The sequence below is a fragment of the Falco cherrug genome, chromosome 6 (assembly GCF_023634085.1).
Source record: "Falco cherrug isolate bFalChe1 chromosome 6, bFalChe1.pri, whole genome shotgun sequence".
NCBI classification, from domain to species: domain Eukaryota; kingdom Metazoa; phylum Chordata; class Aves; order Falconiformes; family Falconidae; genus Falco; species Falco cherrug.
The window spans coordinates 10,166,321-10,185,036 of record NC_073702.1 but is presented as its reverse complement, the minus strand read 5'-3'; the positions used below and the strand labels follow the sequence as shown (position 1 = coordinate 10,185,036).

The 18,716-nt window shown below is 38.1% G+C and overlaps 1 protein-coding gene across 2 annotated transcripts in view; it reads right to left on the bottom strand.

Annotated features, from left to right (window-relative positions):
• IMPG1 (interphotoreceptor matrix proteoglycan 1) overlaps positions 1-18,716 on the bottom strand; it is a 66,797-nt gene that overhangs the window by 13,623 nt on the left and 34,458 nt on the right. The window lies entirely within an intron of this gene.

Sequence of the window (18,716 nt, the reverse complement as noted above, 5' to 3'; positions counted from 1 at the left end):
CTTTTATGAGGTCCCCACTGGGGCTTGGCACATGTCTAGGCTGTGTGATAGCTGTAACTGAAATCCAAATCTAAAGCATGATGAATGAGACTCTGAATTTGGCTTGCAGCTACCTGAGCACCATGCCTTCACAGCAAGTGATGGCCTCCAAGGAACAGACATCTACCCAAACTGACAACTTTGTCCTTTTCCAGTGATATACATATGTGGGTCCTTCATGTGGGACATGCCCCCTGCAAGCAAAACCACTTATCAGCCGATAGGAAAGAAGTTTTTCTCCAACTAATGAACTCTTCTATTCCCTACGCACTAATTTCCTCCCAGTGGCCAAGGAAAGTCCTAAAGCAGAGCGCAGTTTTGCATTGGGCGTAACATGGACTGAAGAAGGTGGCAACTATTCTGTCCATGGCATAGGAGTTGCCCGTGAATGGTCTTTGCGTCCCTTTCTGTTTCCTTGCTTCTAAATGTATGCAGCCCAATCTTCTGCTTATTGTATTGCTGGTTTGTGGAACAAATGTACATTTTTCAACAAGGACAATCTTAATAAGAGATAGCTATTTTCTTGACACTGTTAATTTAACGGCATGTACTAGCTGTGTGCTTCCCCTCTGCAGATACAATGCCTTGATCTAATGTGGATTATTTTCTATATAGCCCCATTCTTGGGGCCACACTTCTTAAACTAGCGAAGAATTCTTCTAAGGCACGTATGTGGTTTTACTAGAATTAGATGCTTGAAAAAAATCTTCTTCCATCTGGTTACCACTTTGCATAGACTTATGTTAAGAGCTGCTACATATATTCCTCCCCCCCTTTAGTATTTGTTTAATTATGTATGTTGTAGTACAGATATGATGATTCAGTGATAGTAGTGTAAAGAGATAAATAAAATGCATGCTAATAAAATAAGTTAATAATATAAAAATAATGAATATTATAATATTAAAAAATAAGATATAAAATACTAAATAGTATCAAGAGTAATAAAACACATAATAGACCAAGCAGTGTTTAAATTATTGGAGCAGGCTGTGAGAGAGCTAGTTTTACTTTTTGGTTCTGCTTCAATCTTCTTAGAAGCCTTAGGAATATGCCTTTGGGTAGTATTGCTCTCACTTCTAGGAGGCATTTAAAAGCGAGATGCATCCTTTAAGCCAGCCATCTTTGTTCCCTTTTTAGTCAAGAGAGACATTTATCTCACTTGAAGAAAACCATCCAAACATATGCTGGATCTTTTGAAGTACCTATTATCATTCTGTTGACTTCAGAACATAGCAAATTTATGTAAGATGCCTGGTTTCCTCCTGTCATAATTTCTGCTACTTAAATCAACCTCTTAGTTCTTTGTAGCATTATTGAGGTCCAGTGATTTCTGTGATTTCTCTGAGGTGCTCAAGTATTGGACTAAGGACTATTAAAGTTTTCTGAAAAAGGGAAACACTTTCCATTGTGTCATGGTTTGACACTGCCAGAAGGGCGGTGTGGTTCTGGCTCTGGTGAAGAAGGATCAGTGAATTTTACTCTGGGATACCAGTAACATGGTGTTACTGGAGCATCCCTCTCATTCTCGGTTCAAAGGTTTTTCGTTCCTTACAAGTGTTTTGCATGCCTTGGCTAAGGGAAGCACTAGATTTTTTTTTTTTGGTCTGTTCTTCAGGGAAGTGAACTTCTAGAAATAATTTCCAAACATAACCTGGATATGCTGAAAGATCATTACTGCATCTGCTTATTTATGCAGTCACTACATCAATCCCTAGTGCATGTTATTCTGTTACAAATAAAGCCGTCTGAAAGCACAATGCATTTTAAGACTTTTTTTAACAGGTATTGAGTAACATGTTAAATTGTATTTCAGCAAGGTGCTGAGAAATGTCAGGCAAATTCTTGCTAGAGCAGAGTTTATCACAGCAGCAGTGCATGTTCTCATAGCTATGCACGAAAAAGCATTCGAGAAACAAGGTATGGACTACTCTGACAAGGGTAATCAGGGAAAGGGCACCTTCCACATTTGCTACTTTCTGGATGGACAAAATACTGCAAGTTTGTAAGGCAATTACCTTGCAGGATGCTCCCCCTCTTTTGAAGACCAGGTTATTAGTTACTGTTACATGTTCTTGCAGGATTCCTCTGTTATCTTGCAGTTTTAAGTAGAACAGCCATCAAAGACAGTTCCTAAATTGTCTTGGACAGCTGATGATTATGGACATTTTGTAATACTTTGACATATTGGAACAAATCACTAGGGGCTGGGTGCTGCCAAGGTTTTCCAGAGACCACGTTTTAGGGGAGGCAACTGCAGAGCAGGGACATGCCACAGCACGTGCCTGTTTTGCCCTTAACTCTAGCTGGCTGACGGTATGTTATTGAAGATCACTCATCTCTGTCAATATTTAGTATCCCTTTCCTGTATTGGATAAGGCAGATTTTTATAGTCAATTTTGTTGCCTTCATCTGCATGCATGAAAATGTCTTCCCCGAGTGCCTCATTTTAACTGGCAGAATATTTGGAAACCAGAATTATTTACATGACAAAAATTCCCACTTGGTAAGAGACTGTATTTCACCTATTTGAGGTTTGATGTTTAGGGTTGAGATCTAATCTAATATTTATTAGTGAACTCATTGAAATCAATTGAACTGTGTAGCATAAAACCTGAGCAACAGAGATCAGGATATTTAGCTTTACTCTGAGGATCGGGATTGCCCAGTCCTATGGCCCTTAGGGGAAAAGCTTTCTGCCAGATTATAAAATAGTTCCTTGCCTTTCACATGCTGAGCTCCTCCCACCTCCCTCCCACTCTCCCTGGTGGCTGTCCATAACCAAAGTGTACAAAATAACAAGTGAGCTTAGAGCGCTGGTAATTCTGGAAAAGACTGAAGTACACTGCTAATATGAAGCATCTGTGTTGGATGGGATGCAGGAAAAGACCAAGTGCTGCTGCATTATCCTTTACTGCAAGGCCAAACTGGGGTGGTCTGGAAGCAGAACAGGACCACAAAGTGGGTGCAGCAAATTCCTATTTAAAGTAGCACAGTTGTCCTTTTATTTGTTGGTATTTATGTGTTGGTATGTAATTTGCACTGCTGGCAGTATTATACAAGGGCTACAGTCCTAGTCCCTCCAGTCCTAGAGTGCAGCCAAAAAAGAATAGCAGACTGCTGCTATGGAACCTGGGGTTGTGCACACCGCTCGTCACACCAAATGCTGCACCACAGCTTGATGCCCTAATACTTTGTTGAGAACTTGAGATGCTTTTCTCTTGTCATGTCCTTGTGTTTCTTGTGTAATCAAGGATATGGAGAGATTATAAAAAAAGAGCCTGGTGACGTTCTCTGTTTACAAAGCTCTTGCTGTTACTTGTTACGCTGATAAGGAGTGAGAGTCACTTATTAGTTAAGGGAACTCAGAACAGATTTCTTAGCATTAGTGCCTGAGGCATTAATGCAGGATGATCTACTCATGGGATGAACCTGCAGCTCCACAAACCAACCTTCTCTCAGCATGACGACATACACTCTAGCATATGATCGTGATGGTATTTGTTAGGCAGATTAGATTTTAGAAAGAGATAACTACAGGAGAAAGAAGCACTGAAATGACTTTGAAATTGCAGCAAGTTCGAAGCAGAATAACCATATACTTTATGCATTTGGCATATAGCTGTGTCTGTATATATAGTCTATACGTGCACTACAAAGGTCTTCTGGCATTCTCTTATTACAAGCAGTCACTTAAAATGCCTTGAGGGCATACCAAGATGGTCTCTGTGCACGTAACATCTATTTTCATAAGCTGCCAGTTCTTACCAGCCACTGTCTCTCCAGCTTAGGCAGACAGTGACTGACTGCAGAGGTGGTGTTAGTCCCCTGCAAGGTGGAAGTAAATGGGCTCACCTCAAGGCTGCCGAGTGCTTGCGAAGCACAGCACCAGTCCCAAAACCAGGGGTTACTGACTCCTTCTGTTGGTTGCACTAACACATGTCACGTTACTGCTGCAAGACTTGCCTACACGAGTGACATGTTGAAATCAGCAGCAAAATGATTTGCAACTTGTTTTGCCAAGCTTTCCCACTGTTTATGTGAGAATTTGATAAAAACAATCCTAAGGAGTTAAAAACTATGGATGAAGCAAAGAAGACCTAGACATTTCATAGAATCATAGAATGGTTTGGGTTGGAAGGGACCTTTAAAGATCATCTAGTTCCAACTTCCCCATCATGGGCAGGGACACCTTCCACTAGGCCAGGTTGCTCCAAGCCCCATCCAGCCTGGCCCTGAGCACTCCCAGGGATGGGGCATCCACAGCTTCTCTGGGCAGCCTGCGCCAGTGCCTCACCACCCTCATAGTAAAGAATTTCTTCCTCATATCAAATCTAAACCTACATCTACCCTTTTCAGTTTAAAGCCATTCCCCCTTGTCCTGTCACTACATGCCCTCGTAAAAAGTCCCTCTCCAGCTTCCTTGTAGGCCCCCGTGAGGTACTGGAAGGCTGCTATTAGGTCTCCCTGGAGCCTTCTTTCTCCAGGCAGAACAATGCCAACTCTCTCAGCCTGTCTTCATAGGAGAGCTGCTTTGGCCCTCTGATCATCTTCATGGCCCTCCTCTAGACTCGCTCCAACAGGTCCATGTCCTTCTTATGTTGAGGGCTCCAAAGCTGGATGCAGTACTCCAGGTGGGGTCTCAGGAGAGCAGAGTAGAGGGGGAGAATCACTTCCCTCAACCTGCTGATCAATGGAATGAAAAAAACCCAACCCCTCTGCATTTAAAACATTGGGTTTGTATATAAGCCCAATATATATTGGTTTTCAGACTAGATATAAAGAAGAAATGATGAGGGTAATAAAACACTGGAGTAGGTTGCCCAGAGAGGTTGTAGAAGCCCAGTCCCCGGAAACATTCAAGGTCAGGCTGAATGGAGCTCTGAGCAACTTGATCTAGTTGAAGATGTCCCTGCTTATTGCTGGGGGGTTGGACTTGATGACCTTTAAAAGTCCCTTCCAGCCCAAACTGTTCTATGATTCTATATGTGCATATATATATATATATATATATATACACACATACAATTTTGAAATGGAACATAAAATATGCTTAAACTGGTTCATCATAAAGCAATTTTGTAAAAATTCACACAGTTTGCCTTGTAGATGAGAATTTTAGAGCAGAATACTAGAAGAAACATAGACAATTACTTTATGAAACCTCTAATGCTACAAACACCAACAGTTTAGACATTCTTAATCTCAGCATATTTAGTTTCAGCATACAGTTTGGTCTACAACACTATCATTCAGGTGTAGGAAATCCACAGAGCACAAAATAAGACGCTGAATGCAAATATACCCCCAGAGTAACCATATTGAAGGTTAAACAATGGCATGGAATTAAAAAATGTTGAAAGCAATAAAAAACTCAGCTCTAACTCAGCTACCACTTACCCTCCCACAAAGATGTTCACTGAACTCTGCAGATGTTTTTTTGTATTACATGGATAAGGCAGGAAAATATTGTACTGAGGAGAGTTTTATATCTAAAATTAAACTGCTGTTGGCAAAGATGTGTAAACACGAAATTAAGAGGCAATTTCCTGGGCACATTGCTATATTAAATCTTTGTAATAAGTGTGCTGCATGCAGGCATTTATTCCCAGCTGAGGGAGTGAAATAGAAAGGTTTGACTTATCAGAAAAAAATCAACTGCCATTTCAACAACTTTATTTTAGGTATATAATTAGTTGGTCCTCTTATATTTTTTTTAAGTGAGGGAAACCCTCCTAATTGACCATGAATAAGGATTTATTGTTTGGGAAAGGTCAAATTCTCATGAGACATTTTTCTAGTGGGTTTGCATTAATAAGCAGGCCCAGAAGGTTATGCATTAAGAGGTCCCAGCATTTCATTGCATTCATGAGCTTAATAAGCACTGACATTTCCTATTGACAACAGACAAACTTTCCAAGTCCACTGATGGGTATTGTTCTGTATACAGAAGTTACAGTATTACAATGTTTATGAATATATTTGCATGCATGCTGACTGAAGAAAGTAACTAATGAAGGAAAAAGTGTGCAATTAAGAGAGTGGTCCATAATGCAGGGTCAGAATCTCCTTATGGGCAGCTTTGCTGATATAAATACCAGACTGGTACAGCAAGTAGCTGGATTCAAATTTACACATTTTGTTGGTGCCTGAAATACAACAAAATCCCTGGATGCAGGACTATTGTATATAAACAAATAGATAAAGTGCCAAATTTGCGTTCGAGATCTTTCATTTTAACTAGGGCACAAGTAAGATGAGGATTAAAAGAATTAAGAGAAGAGGATCATTAACCTAACGTGTCACAACAAATGTCTTGCAGCACATAATTACTGATTAAGTTTGTCTTTTTAACTGTAAGGCTAAGCCAGAAGAGCCAGCACAATCTATGTCATTCTGTCTGTGTATATGAATTCTCCAGAAGTCGGGTTCTGTGTCCAGTGAAACCAACAGAACTCCTTCTCCAGTGAACCTCAGTTGAACCCCATCTCTTCTCCAACTCCAGTCCTAAAAATTCTTGTATCTCTTGACCTTTTTTCCTTAGCATCCTCACTGAAACATTTTTCACAGAACAGCCTGATAGCTGCAGCTCTAGCTCCACTACTATGTAGTACTCTGTGTAACTTATAGAAGAAGCCTTCAGTTTATTCTCAAAATTTTCATACCTTGCAACTGTGCCTCATCGTCATGTTGTCTCCACCAAAGATGCATATAAATGTCATTCTGACATGGTGTCACAAGAGGAGTATTTTCTATCCTAATAAAATACTACTTAGTAATTATAATCTTCTCTCATTATTCTCAGAAAAATCCAGATCTACCTGATATGGAAAGCTAAGAGGAAAACATAAAATTTGCAAAATCAAGATCTGAAAAGCTAAAACACTGCAGAATTCAGGGTGTTGAGCAACTACAGCTTCCTAATCTTGCCTATGTTCATTATGAAAGAATCTTCCATTTACTTCTTTAGTTGGCTCGGCACACTAGCAATAAAGCCTGCCTTCTACTTGGTAACTAGACAACCTGGACAACTCTGTTTTACTGTCTCTCATCCTTAGCTGAGTACTTTGACTGGGGCAACAGATTGTGTGTTTGATTTGGGATGTTTGCTCCCAGAGTTATGACATGGCCCCCATCTCACTTTGGGATCTGTACCATGATTCCTTTTTTTGGAGGTCAGTAGAACTATATACTTCTGCAATGAATGAAGATGTAAAAAGCAAAGAATTCTTCACTTTTCCTCAAAGATGCATAAAGATTAAGAGTAAATCATTAAGAATAAAGCCAAGACCTGACTACTTTTGCTCCCTGCAACTTTTCCCTCGATGCAGCTACTTCTGTGCGGGAGAAGCAGAATGGTGCAGCTCACAACAGTCTCTCTGCCCATAAACTTTTCACTGATGTAAATTAGCTGGTCTTACTCAACTCACACAAAGTTTTCAATACAGAGAAGGAATTTCCTTTATGGGATGTCTGAGGGTTAATATTTTCATTGATCTGATGCTCTTTGGGAAATGCAAGCTCCCTTAGTCTTCATGGAAATCAGTCAGTAGCAAAAAGGAGTCACATCTGCCTTGAGCAATTTCATGTTTAGTCACTGTACCTGTAAGAGTCCACTGACATACCAGTTTCTTGTGCAATTAGAAATTAATTTGTTCTTTGATTATAATTTTCACATGCATTGGCCAAGGCATGGCTGAAAAACAGTAATTTAGATAACCATTTTCTGTTTTATTAAGGAATTCAGTTAGCTCTCTGCTAATGGGTCTCTCGTTAAAGCTTTTGGCATAGTTTTTGAATAAGACTATATCTTTAAAACTTTGAAATAATGCAATAAATACATTTAACGATTTAAAAAAAAACTTTTCCAGCTTCAAAGTAGTCATTTAAGTACAGCAGGTAGAAATACAGCTATAGATATAAAATTAATTGGGCAAGCTTACTTTATAGACCTGTGTCAAATTCATATACCGAGAGACTTCACTGTTTAATGACTGTCTTTGACATTCTCATTTTTCAGCAGTTCTAGAGGATTAAGCATTTTAGAAACACAAAAGTACTTTGAACAGCACAGAAACAGATAGTGTTTAAAGCATCCCCAAAGCTCTGTGTAGCAGTGCTTGACTTCATTTTGCACTGAAACTGCAGTGGAAGTATCTGTGGAAGAGACTGGAGAGCAGTCCATGACAATCCGTTAAACTTGGGTCTGAACCATCACGCCGCTACAATCCCTCCGCTGACTTCAACATCTGCTGCACCTGGTTATGGTGTTTGTTCTGCCTAAGTTAAGACTCAGAAAAGATGCAGAAACATCCATTTGCCTCAGCCCTCTTCTGACTACAGCAGAAGAAAAGGCAGTATTTCCATAATAATTGCTTTAGGCAGTTAAGAGTATTCACACTCATAATTAAGGGATTACAAAGTTGGATGTTGAGGCAGTATTCCTCCATTTCATAAGAATACTATACAAAGAGGTGTATAATTAGATACCTTGTATAGACAGTAGGTCAGTGGTAGGTTATTTCTCTAACTTGACAAGTCACTTTTACCATTTACAGGACCTTTAACTCTTCTGCTACTCAGATTGCTAGATAAAATAACATGCTAGTGCTCAAGCGCTCTAAAAGTCAGTTTTCTAATTAAAGTCCTTGCTAAAGAAATGATTCAACTGAGATTAGAATACTTTTGTGAAGTAATGGAATTAGTAAGTACATTTACAATGAAAATGTGTTAAAAATGCCAGAGGCTGCTGTGACTATCATTTATTGTAAGCTATTTTGTATTAAAGTTCTGCACTATTTGCTACCATAGTAAAGTCATATTAAAACAGATCTTAAACAAATAACCATGCTAACCTGAGAAGTCTGGACTTGATTGGTATTCCATTCAGTGAATTAAATAAAAGAAGCAAAACTGAGCAGCAGTGAATTTACAAACATGAATAAAGTCTGCAAAGGAATGGAATCAAAGCTGAATAAGAAACGTCTCACTTAAAACCATAGCTTCAGGAGGATTAGCCGTTCTTATTGCTGTTGTTAACTGTTCTACAATTAAATTGGAAAAAAATATTTAATGAGTTTAAAATAATGAAATCTGTGTGAAAATAACCTAAAGCTTTACAAACACCTAGAAACATAAAGAAGCATCCATCTAAATGTTGCAAATACTCTTGCATGCCACTGTAACAGTTTTGTAGCACCCCAGATGGAGAACCTGGAATACTACTTTTGATTTATTCTTCAGAATTATTAGGACCAAAATGTGTCAGGTTACAACACCTATCTTTCAGAATTGAAAGTACTCCCCATTCCCTGCCCACTTCCTCTATTTTTATCAACTGTGTGATAGAAAAAAAAAAAGATCAAATTTTCGTTGGTGATAGGACCATCAGACAGTTTCGTGGTATTGAAGTTTATTAGTTTGCAAAATGGTAAAAACAAAAGAGAGGTCACGTGATATAAATTCAAGTAATGTGTTGACCCAAGGACCTAAAAACAGAAAGAAAAACATGGAATTAGAAAGTTAAAATCCATGACACTCTTAAAATCTTGTCATTAGTTAAGCACTTTAACAATAAAAATGAAAACATTGAATATAATTTTTTTTTCATACTATATAGTTACTTGTATATGAAAACCATGAAATTAATGGAATGGAAGTCACAGAATGAGGAGTGTTTTGTTACTCTAACTGTTGTGCTTTGAATGTAGGTAATCTGTTTTTTCTCACAGCTTTGAAATGGAGCAAATCACTCCATTTTTTTTTTTTTAAACCATATTGCACTGGAAGAATACATCTCAGTTTTAGTGATATTAATAATGATTTTGGGCCTGATGCTTTCAAGAACTGCTCAGCATAATTTTGATTTTTATTGTTTCACTGTAGAGTGTCAGCGTCTCATTCTGAAATGGGGAATAAGTTATTTAATAGGAATAAAAATGGAAATTTGGGCTTATCTTAACCTAAGACAAGTTTAGTCAGGTTTTGCCACTGCTTTGGACTACATATATGTTCAGGGGAAAGGACTGAAATATATTATTGCTGCAGTATTTTTCCAACTTCAGCCCTTCTGACTTCTAGAAAAATAAAACAATGGCAAGTTTCATTGAAAGGTACAGCTTAGGAACTGAAATCTTCAGGTATGAAGATGTTTTCTCAGACAACCCTTGATGGGTTTTGTTATGCCAACAATACCTTCCTCCTCCCACTCTGCCTGAAAGCACATCATTCCAAATTGCACAGCAATAAAGATGATTATTAAATAAATGTTTGGTCATATATAAAATTTTGACTGTAAACTCAGTTATCTGTTATTGACACCACTATTCTACAAGTATTGTACACTACAATACTTCAATTAAAAAAAAAAAAAAGCCAACAAAACCTCCACCAACTGAGGAAGAATGAAAAAGAAACCTAAACATGTAAACACAATAAAATGAAGGAGAAACAAATTATTTTGCACTGAGGTTTAGTTTAATCATGTTCTTACTGGTGCACATAATGATTGTACCATTCTATAGAACAAAATTAAAACTTCTGCCTCCTGATTTACACCAAGGTATCATTGCTTGAAATTGTGTTTAGTACTTTCTTCTACATACCTTTCTATAAAGTTGCATTTAGAAAGCGATGTTAAGAACTTATTGGAAAAAAATGCATGTTATCTTCAAACAGAAGTCAGAACGTATTTTTTTTCTTTCTTTTTTTGTAAATTGCTATGTGCATATATATGAGATCTATCCTGGCAGGAGTTTTGCTTATTCTAGATTTTCACAAACACATTAAATTTAGTATAAACATTCTTGAAAATTTGTCTCCATTTACGATTTTCATGTATTTATGTTTGCTAGTTTTAATTACTATGACATCTTTCAAACTGAAGCTTAAATTGGTATTGGCATCAGTGCCATCCATGGAAGGCATCTCAGGTATGGCCGAAAGAATCAAAGTTGGAAGATCAAGCTCTCCCTGTAGGTAAATATATAAAACTCCATCCAGAGATGCAATTCACAGCACTCAAGTTACAATTTGCTTGTAATAGTCTAATGCAGAGAATAAGGGGATATTAAAAATTCCAGGCTGAGCTGAGATGGACTTTCTTACACTGGAAGGATACTGAATCTTCCAAAGAGAGGACTGTAATTTTAGAAAATCAAAATTTTAGTACCATTTGATCATAACACATTACTTCTTGAAGCCAGCATTTCTAGCAAGATCAAGGATTTTAACAAGTGAGGGAAATGCATTTTTTAGGGTATGTCAGTCTCAGGGGTGCCACTTTACCTGACATTTGTTCCAACTGGACTACCTGACATGTAAACTTCATTAGTTTCATTCATTTATGACCTGGCAAAGGGTATTCTTACACCCCCAGCCTAGAAGGCTGTATTATTTGTCTTAAAGTATTTTTCTTATTTTACTACTGCATTGGTCACATGATTTTAAAAGCTTTTATTCAGGGCATTAACATATTAAAGTTATTTGTGATACTGGCTCTTCAAATTCTGAACTTATTTCTGCCTTTTTATATTCCGGTTTTATTAGAGGATTTGAACTACTGTATTTCTATCTGAAGACTGTAAGCTTCCTGGAAGAAGTTTTTCAAAGAAAATTAATTTTCTGGAGCAAAGTGCAGTTAGACCACATGCAGCAACAGCTATGTGTCCCTCCTAGAGGGAGAGCTCCTTCATGCACAGTAAGAAAGATGAAGAATTATGGGCGGGTTGTAGGCTTGTCAGGTTTTGAATGTTATCATATGACAAGTACTCCTTCACTTCTCTCCCCTGAGTGTCTATAGCCCTTGTGGCTGCTGCTGTCTTCCTGGGCAGCAGGTAAGAAAACTTCCCCATTTTTCAGCTTTAGATCTTGTCTCTGCACACAGGCAGGAAGATTTGGTTTCAAGACAAGATGGGATCTGAGACTGAAATGTATGAAAGTGTGTATTACATGTTACATCTCACTCGTAGTAGAGGGTTACCGGCAACCAATTAAAATATTAAGTTTTGACTAGCGGAGTGATTTTAAGTCAGCAGTATTATTGTGAATTTGGAGGGAGGGAGAGGATTACTTTGGAGTGAAATAGCACTGAACATAGAAGGGGTCAGTCATCAGGGGAACATTAATAATAAGAGAAGTTATAGCATTTAGGAAACAGGTACTGAAGTATATTTAGCTTTGAGAGTCTAAAATGGCACATGTGAGGTACATGAGAATTAGCTGCAGGAGCAATGGAGGTGACTAGCAATGTACAGTGGTGACTGTGTGAAAAAGAAACCCCATGTGTGTATGTAGACTATGAACATATAATAGGTGTGCACACAATAGGTGTAAACAATGGGACAGCAATTGTGTCTGGGGGAGAGACTTAAGAGTAAAAAGTATGAGTGAACAAGTGGCAGAACACTGAGGTATATCGTCCTACTAGCTGTATAGCTAGAGAATGAGGTGTTACATTTTTTCATTATACAAGTGGCCCAGATGATTTGCCTCTGGATAAGCAAATTTTCTTAGCAGAAATATAAATTGTTTTCTGTACCTCACACAGTAATTTCAATGGGTCATTGGAACTACCAATTGGATATAAAGTAAAGTTTCGCTTGTTTTGGTTAATGTGCATTTATATTGCATATTTGAGGATGTGTGAATAAGAAATCATATTTGAAGGAAGCAAAGCTTAACCTTAAAATAAAACTGAACTGAACTGATTGGATAGCTTAATAATTTAAACAAGTGACGTGTTAAATTGGGATGATAGAGAGTACTCTCTCTCATACTTTTTGCTTGTATTAGTAATTTCATTTTAGCATTTTTAAGTATGTTTTGAAGAAGCGATGCAGGGTTTTTTCTACCCAGATTGCTCCTGCTGTTCCCAGCACTGAGCAGAGCAGGCTATCAAATTTTGGCCATATGCTAATCACTTACTCTAATACATTTAGAACTCTTCACGATACCTGTAGTACTCTGTGTATGCAGAACTAATTTTATCACAGTGAACATCGTATGAACTTTTTCTTAAATCTGACGTGTCCTAATACGGGCCTGCTGAAACTTCTGCATTCAGCCTCATCAGTGAACAGATAAATTTTAGGCCAATCAATATTGCATAATTCTTGAGAAAAGGACATAGCTAGACTTACCTGTTCATTTCTCCAAACATCAGTCTGGAGTAGCATGTCCATGAAAAGCATTCGTTGTACATCTGAAGCAGCAAGCAACAAATGAAAGGGCACAGATAGAAGCTGATGGGGGAGAAAGTTGAGAAAATCCTGTCAGTTTATGGTCAAAGAAAACATAAAAACATAAAAACATGCAAGGAAATAGGAGAGTGCTTACCCTGTATAACTGTTGACGTGAAAAAACTGGTGAGCATTTGTGGCACAGAGAATGGGTGAATTCCGATCCTGGGAACTTCCACAGCGATTCTTGCAAGACATAACGGTTTTCTTTTCCATGGCGATGCCAGTTATGCCAAATAGAAAGCTATGCTAAACATAGATTGTGCTTAGGCAGCTGGGGATGAACCAGAGGCAGAAAGAATCCCCAAACATGCAGAAAACCAAGGTTTTCTAGATATTGTTTAGAAATCTTAGTGATTGAGAGTGCACAACAACCTTGTTGGGCAGGAGGAAGATATTACAGGGTACCATTCACAACAAGGCTGTGTGAACATGAAAGCAATTATGGAAATTAATGAGGATTTTATCAGTTACCCACACAGAGATGTGACCACCATCTACTCTTCATCAGTGTTTTTTTCTTGCAGAAAAAAACCCGTGATACACCCTACAGAGTTGCCTTCTCTCAGAGCTTTTCTTGAGATCCAGGCTGGTGAGGCTCAGAGGTAGTACAACAATAGCTGAAGTATTCTATTGCTAGGTTTTGTTCTGTGCTTCTGGAATAACTTCTCCAGAAATAATGCTTCCTCCATGATGGTCAAGATTTTGGGATAAGCATTTACCTAGATTGCATAACTTGCTAGTAGCTACAATTAAAACAAATACAAATTTAAATTCTTACTGTTTAGGAAGTAAAGACATAGCATTATTGTTACATCCTTCGTGAACTCTTTTATCTGCTTATACATTTGTATTTGGTTTATTACTGAAATTTTCTCATTTTTTGAAATAACAATCTGTCTAATTTGTTGCACAAGAGGCTTCCTTTCTGAATGGTCATATTGTTTTAGATAGAGCCACAGGAAGACTGCAATGAACGGCAGAAGAAATTTAACCATACAGAAGATATATTGATGAATTAACTCCGGAGGGGGAAAAAAATACCAAGAAGAAAGAGGAATGCTTTGTGAACAGGTGTGTGAACAGGTATAATCTCAGACAACAGAAAAAAAAGCAAGGTTTTTGCACTGGTTGAAAATGGGAAATCAAAACAGCCTAAAATTTGAGAGTGCCACAGCAAAACCTTTTTGAGCAGTCAAATGTTTAAACCACAACATGTGATCCAGCCATTTCAGAACTTTTCAGTGAGAGGTCTGGACATTTATACCAGGATTTTTTTTTCTTTTTTTTTTTTTTTTTTTCTTAATTCTATTGCAAAATCTCAAAACAGAATTTGAAATTCAAATGTTAAGCTTACTTTAAAGACAGTACTTAGCATCTTCCTAGTAGTTTTGGGCTACTTCAGGGGGTGGAGTAACTACTATCACCATTTGGCAAGCACAACTGCCTAATCATCACTGCCCTGCTCTTTACTGCCCATGCACAACATTACTGTCCGCAATAAGCACAATACTGTCTGAAAGAAGCTTCACACCTGGTCCTGGCTCATTCCTCCCACTGGCTGCTCAAGCCTGACAAATCCCATCCCACACAGCCTAAAACGACACCTCTCACTAGTTTGATTCTTTGCCCATCACCTGTTTTCATTCTGCTTTCCCTAGATGTTGTATGCAGATGTTTGTGTACGTTTGTATGTGTGAGGCTGAGTCTGATTATCTTTTTGGGAGCTGTGAAAGAATTTTTTTATTGCTTTTCTTAGTGACCTCAGGTAGGCGCAATTAAAGTAGTCGGTGTAGGTTACTGGTGTTCAATGTTCAGAAGTCTGTAGTAATGTTCAGCCTGCAGTTGCACACATTTGATAATCAATGCAATAAAGTCCATCTGTGAAGCATATAGCTGACGGGGATACCGAAAAGAATCTCGTACTATTTTATTTCTGGTAGCCAGCTCTTCCTTTTGTGGTAAAAAAGAGTAAATTTAAGGTCCTAAACATGCAGTGAAGAAAAATTAGCTTCATCTTCTGAACTGTAGGGTGAGGAAATGGATGGAAATTTATGTAGCAGAACTGCAGGCAGCTGTTTAGACCCTAACCCTCTGTCCAACATTACACAACACCAAGTAGTTTCTGCTGTTTCACACCAGCAACAGTTCAAAGGTTTGTTGTTGTTTTTTAAATCTTGCTAAGAAATGCAGCTATGAAATGCAGCCAGGCACAAAGCGTGAATAATTCTGTACCTGTTAGTGAGGAATTCTACTTGCTGCATTAAAATTAATATTACCAACACTGTTGACTTTAATAAAATCTCTGTTGTAAATGCTGTTAAGTCCTGAATTTCCAGATCAAATTCTGTAAGTTCCTATGAAATATGCAAAATCTAGGGAAAGAAAATAATACAGGGGATGCTATACACAGTACTGCCAGAACTGAAAAAAACCTATAGAAATAGAAAAAGCGTTAAAGAGTATATACTATTTACTCATTTAAGAACTCAGTAAATAGATTTTTAACATCTCTTTTCTGTTATCCATGCAGTATGTTTTGTGTACCATAAGATTTTAAGCAAATATAATAACTACAGCATCCCTTCTTTTTGGGCAGGGAACAATTATTTTTCTTCTGCTACTCAGCTGCAGAGATAATGATGGAATTCTTATATTGTAGTGCTTATTTTAAACATAGCTTGTGTTCAACAAGGAGGAACAAGATAGTGGTCCTTATTTGGGTGGAAGTTCTTTTTTACAGCTCTATATATTTAATTCTGTTTTACAGATTGACAGGTTCCAACCCAAACATGCAACAAATAATTTCTTAAAGTAGTGTTTAAAGGGTCAGTATCACATGCTTACAGGATCAAAACTGCATTTACAGAAGGTCTTCATCTCTTTAAGCAAACTATTCCATGCTCTGTGAGCACAGGCAATAATGGCTTTAGGAAGATGAAAAACCTTTATGTATTTTTTGACCAAATCTCAAATTATACGAGAAAAAATTGTTGAAGAAATCTGTGTCAGTAGGTGGTGAACTTTCCGTTTGTATTATCCTTCCTAAAGTTTCCCTTGGTCCTGATGACATTGAAATTCATTTAAATATGCAATATATTGTCTCTGAGGATCACTTAGAAACACAGAATCTAATCCCCATTTTGAACTGAGGTATTGAAGTCTGTGTGCGAGTCAAATGAACTGTGGTCCTACACTGTCACTGTGGAACAATCAAGCAAGCTTGAACCCTGGAGCCAGAGAGGTCCATCTCCTGTATCTCTCCCACCCAGTGAAAAAGTCAAGCACTAACTGTAATAAATTGTAATAAACAAATTCTTTACAATTTTAGAATGAAACTAGTATTTTCAGCCTAAGTTGCTCTGCATTTCTGGTGAGCCAAATACCCTCTGCTGCTTCTCTTCAATCATTTGAAGCTGTTAGGCTACAAAGTTTTTCAGCTATTTAGCAAGCTGCAAAATATGTGGCTTTATGCGGTTTTAATGACACCAAATCTCTAACCCAATGAGAATGAAAAATGCATATGACTCGTTTTTTCCCCTGCAAATGTAATACTTTACCACAGTTATAATGAATGTTATTTAAAGGTATGCTGTACTGTTATTTAAAGGTATGCTGTGCTTTTATCAGTAGCACTATAAGACCTCTCAGCATGCATTTGAAAATAGTTGTGTTTAACACTTTTCAACATAAACTTTCTTTTCAGGAACATTTGAAAATTGATTCTTATGAGAAGTGATTTTCTAATCTAAGTCATAAGGTATTTGTCTTTCACTTCAGAACCCTGCGTATAAAGGCCAGACTACAGGATGGGAAGTTCTTATTCAGTACATAAACTACCAGGTGCAACAACTTGACCATGTTATGCTCTTTGCTGTCTGTCTGGAGCAGATTAGTGCATGATCCCAAGTGGCCGCTTTTACGTTCTTTATTCTTGAAAATTATCTTGTTATTTACTGGATTCAGAAAGAAGAATGCTATAGACTATACACAGTACATAGGCACTTCCCCCCTCTCACATTTTTGCTCTGTGGGCTCATTATGAAGGGTGTATCCCCATGTAGCGGGGTGTTTCCGATCAGCTATGTGAACGTTGCCTGTTTGCCTTACGGGATGTGGCTGGGCAGGAGGGATGAATGGGCCCTGCCGCCTCGCTGTTTCTGGGCATGCTCGGTCAGGAAGAACATCCTGAAAGGGGGAGGAGGGTTTGTTACGATCACTCCAAGAGGTTTCTGGAGTGCAGGGTGGGACATGAAAGGCCAAGGACTGAGCAAGGAGGGAGCTGGCAGAACAGGGACAGAATAGAGCCTCCTACAGGAGCAGGGGACTTTCCTGCAGCAGGGAGCAAACTTATGAGCTTTGAGGATGATGTTCTTGGGGATCCAGAAACACTGAGTATGCTTGTGCAAGCTAGTGCATACTGTGGGAATTTTGCCCTGAATTTGTTTTTCTCTGCAGATTTTTTAGTATTGCTTAGAGACTATGTGGGGACTTCAGAGAATCCTGCCAACTTCGATGAAGTCCTTACCTGCCCTCTACATTTCTGTTGAGATGGTCAGTCAAAAATCTGAGACAAAGCACATCTGAAGATTCATTCAAGAACCAATTCCTTGCATGTGTTTGTAGCAACCCTAGCATCTTACACAGCTAGCACAGGCCTCTTAGAAATGTAAGTAAAATTAAAGTTTACTGACCTAATGTTGAGATGGTGAGGCCAAGCCAGGGATCAGGAGAGGGAGCAGACAAACTGGGACAGATGAAGAGCAATAGCTGGAACCATGACTCTTGCTGCTTTGCCAGTGGAGGCTGCTGCCCCAGAGAATCCAGTTACCTGTGCATTATAGTTCTCCACAGCATCTAGAATGGCTTTCCAAGCCCCCGATGGAGGTGATGGAGGCATTTTGCTGTTCTAGGGGAAAGCGTAATTTGCCTGTGCCTCAAAGCTAACCTTATCTTTGTCTGAAGTTTTTTCATCTGCAGAGTCAACACTTTCCTGATAACCGTGGGAAACATGACTATCATGTATTTTTCATTTTAAAGGTTAAATTATACAGACTTTTCTACACCCAGACATATGTATGTACATACATTTTTGATATAAGTGTTTTTTCTTATTTATCTGGATGCCTCTAAAAAACCCTACTGTATGGATAAAACTGAATAAACAAAATAGGAAACAGGAATTTAAAAAAACTTTTTTACATTCATCAGACCTGTAGATATGTAAAATTCTTTAGCCATGGTATTTTTTGCTTGCAATAAATTATTTCATGATACTCTTGCTGCTATCACCCATATCTATCTGTAGAACCCAAAGTAATTTACCTTCCATGTTTTAAATACTGATTTTTTTTTGTGTTTACTTGGGATTTCCTTTTTTTTTTTGCTTGCCCCTTTGAATTTTTACTGTAATACCCTGTACAAAGCATGCCTTATCCT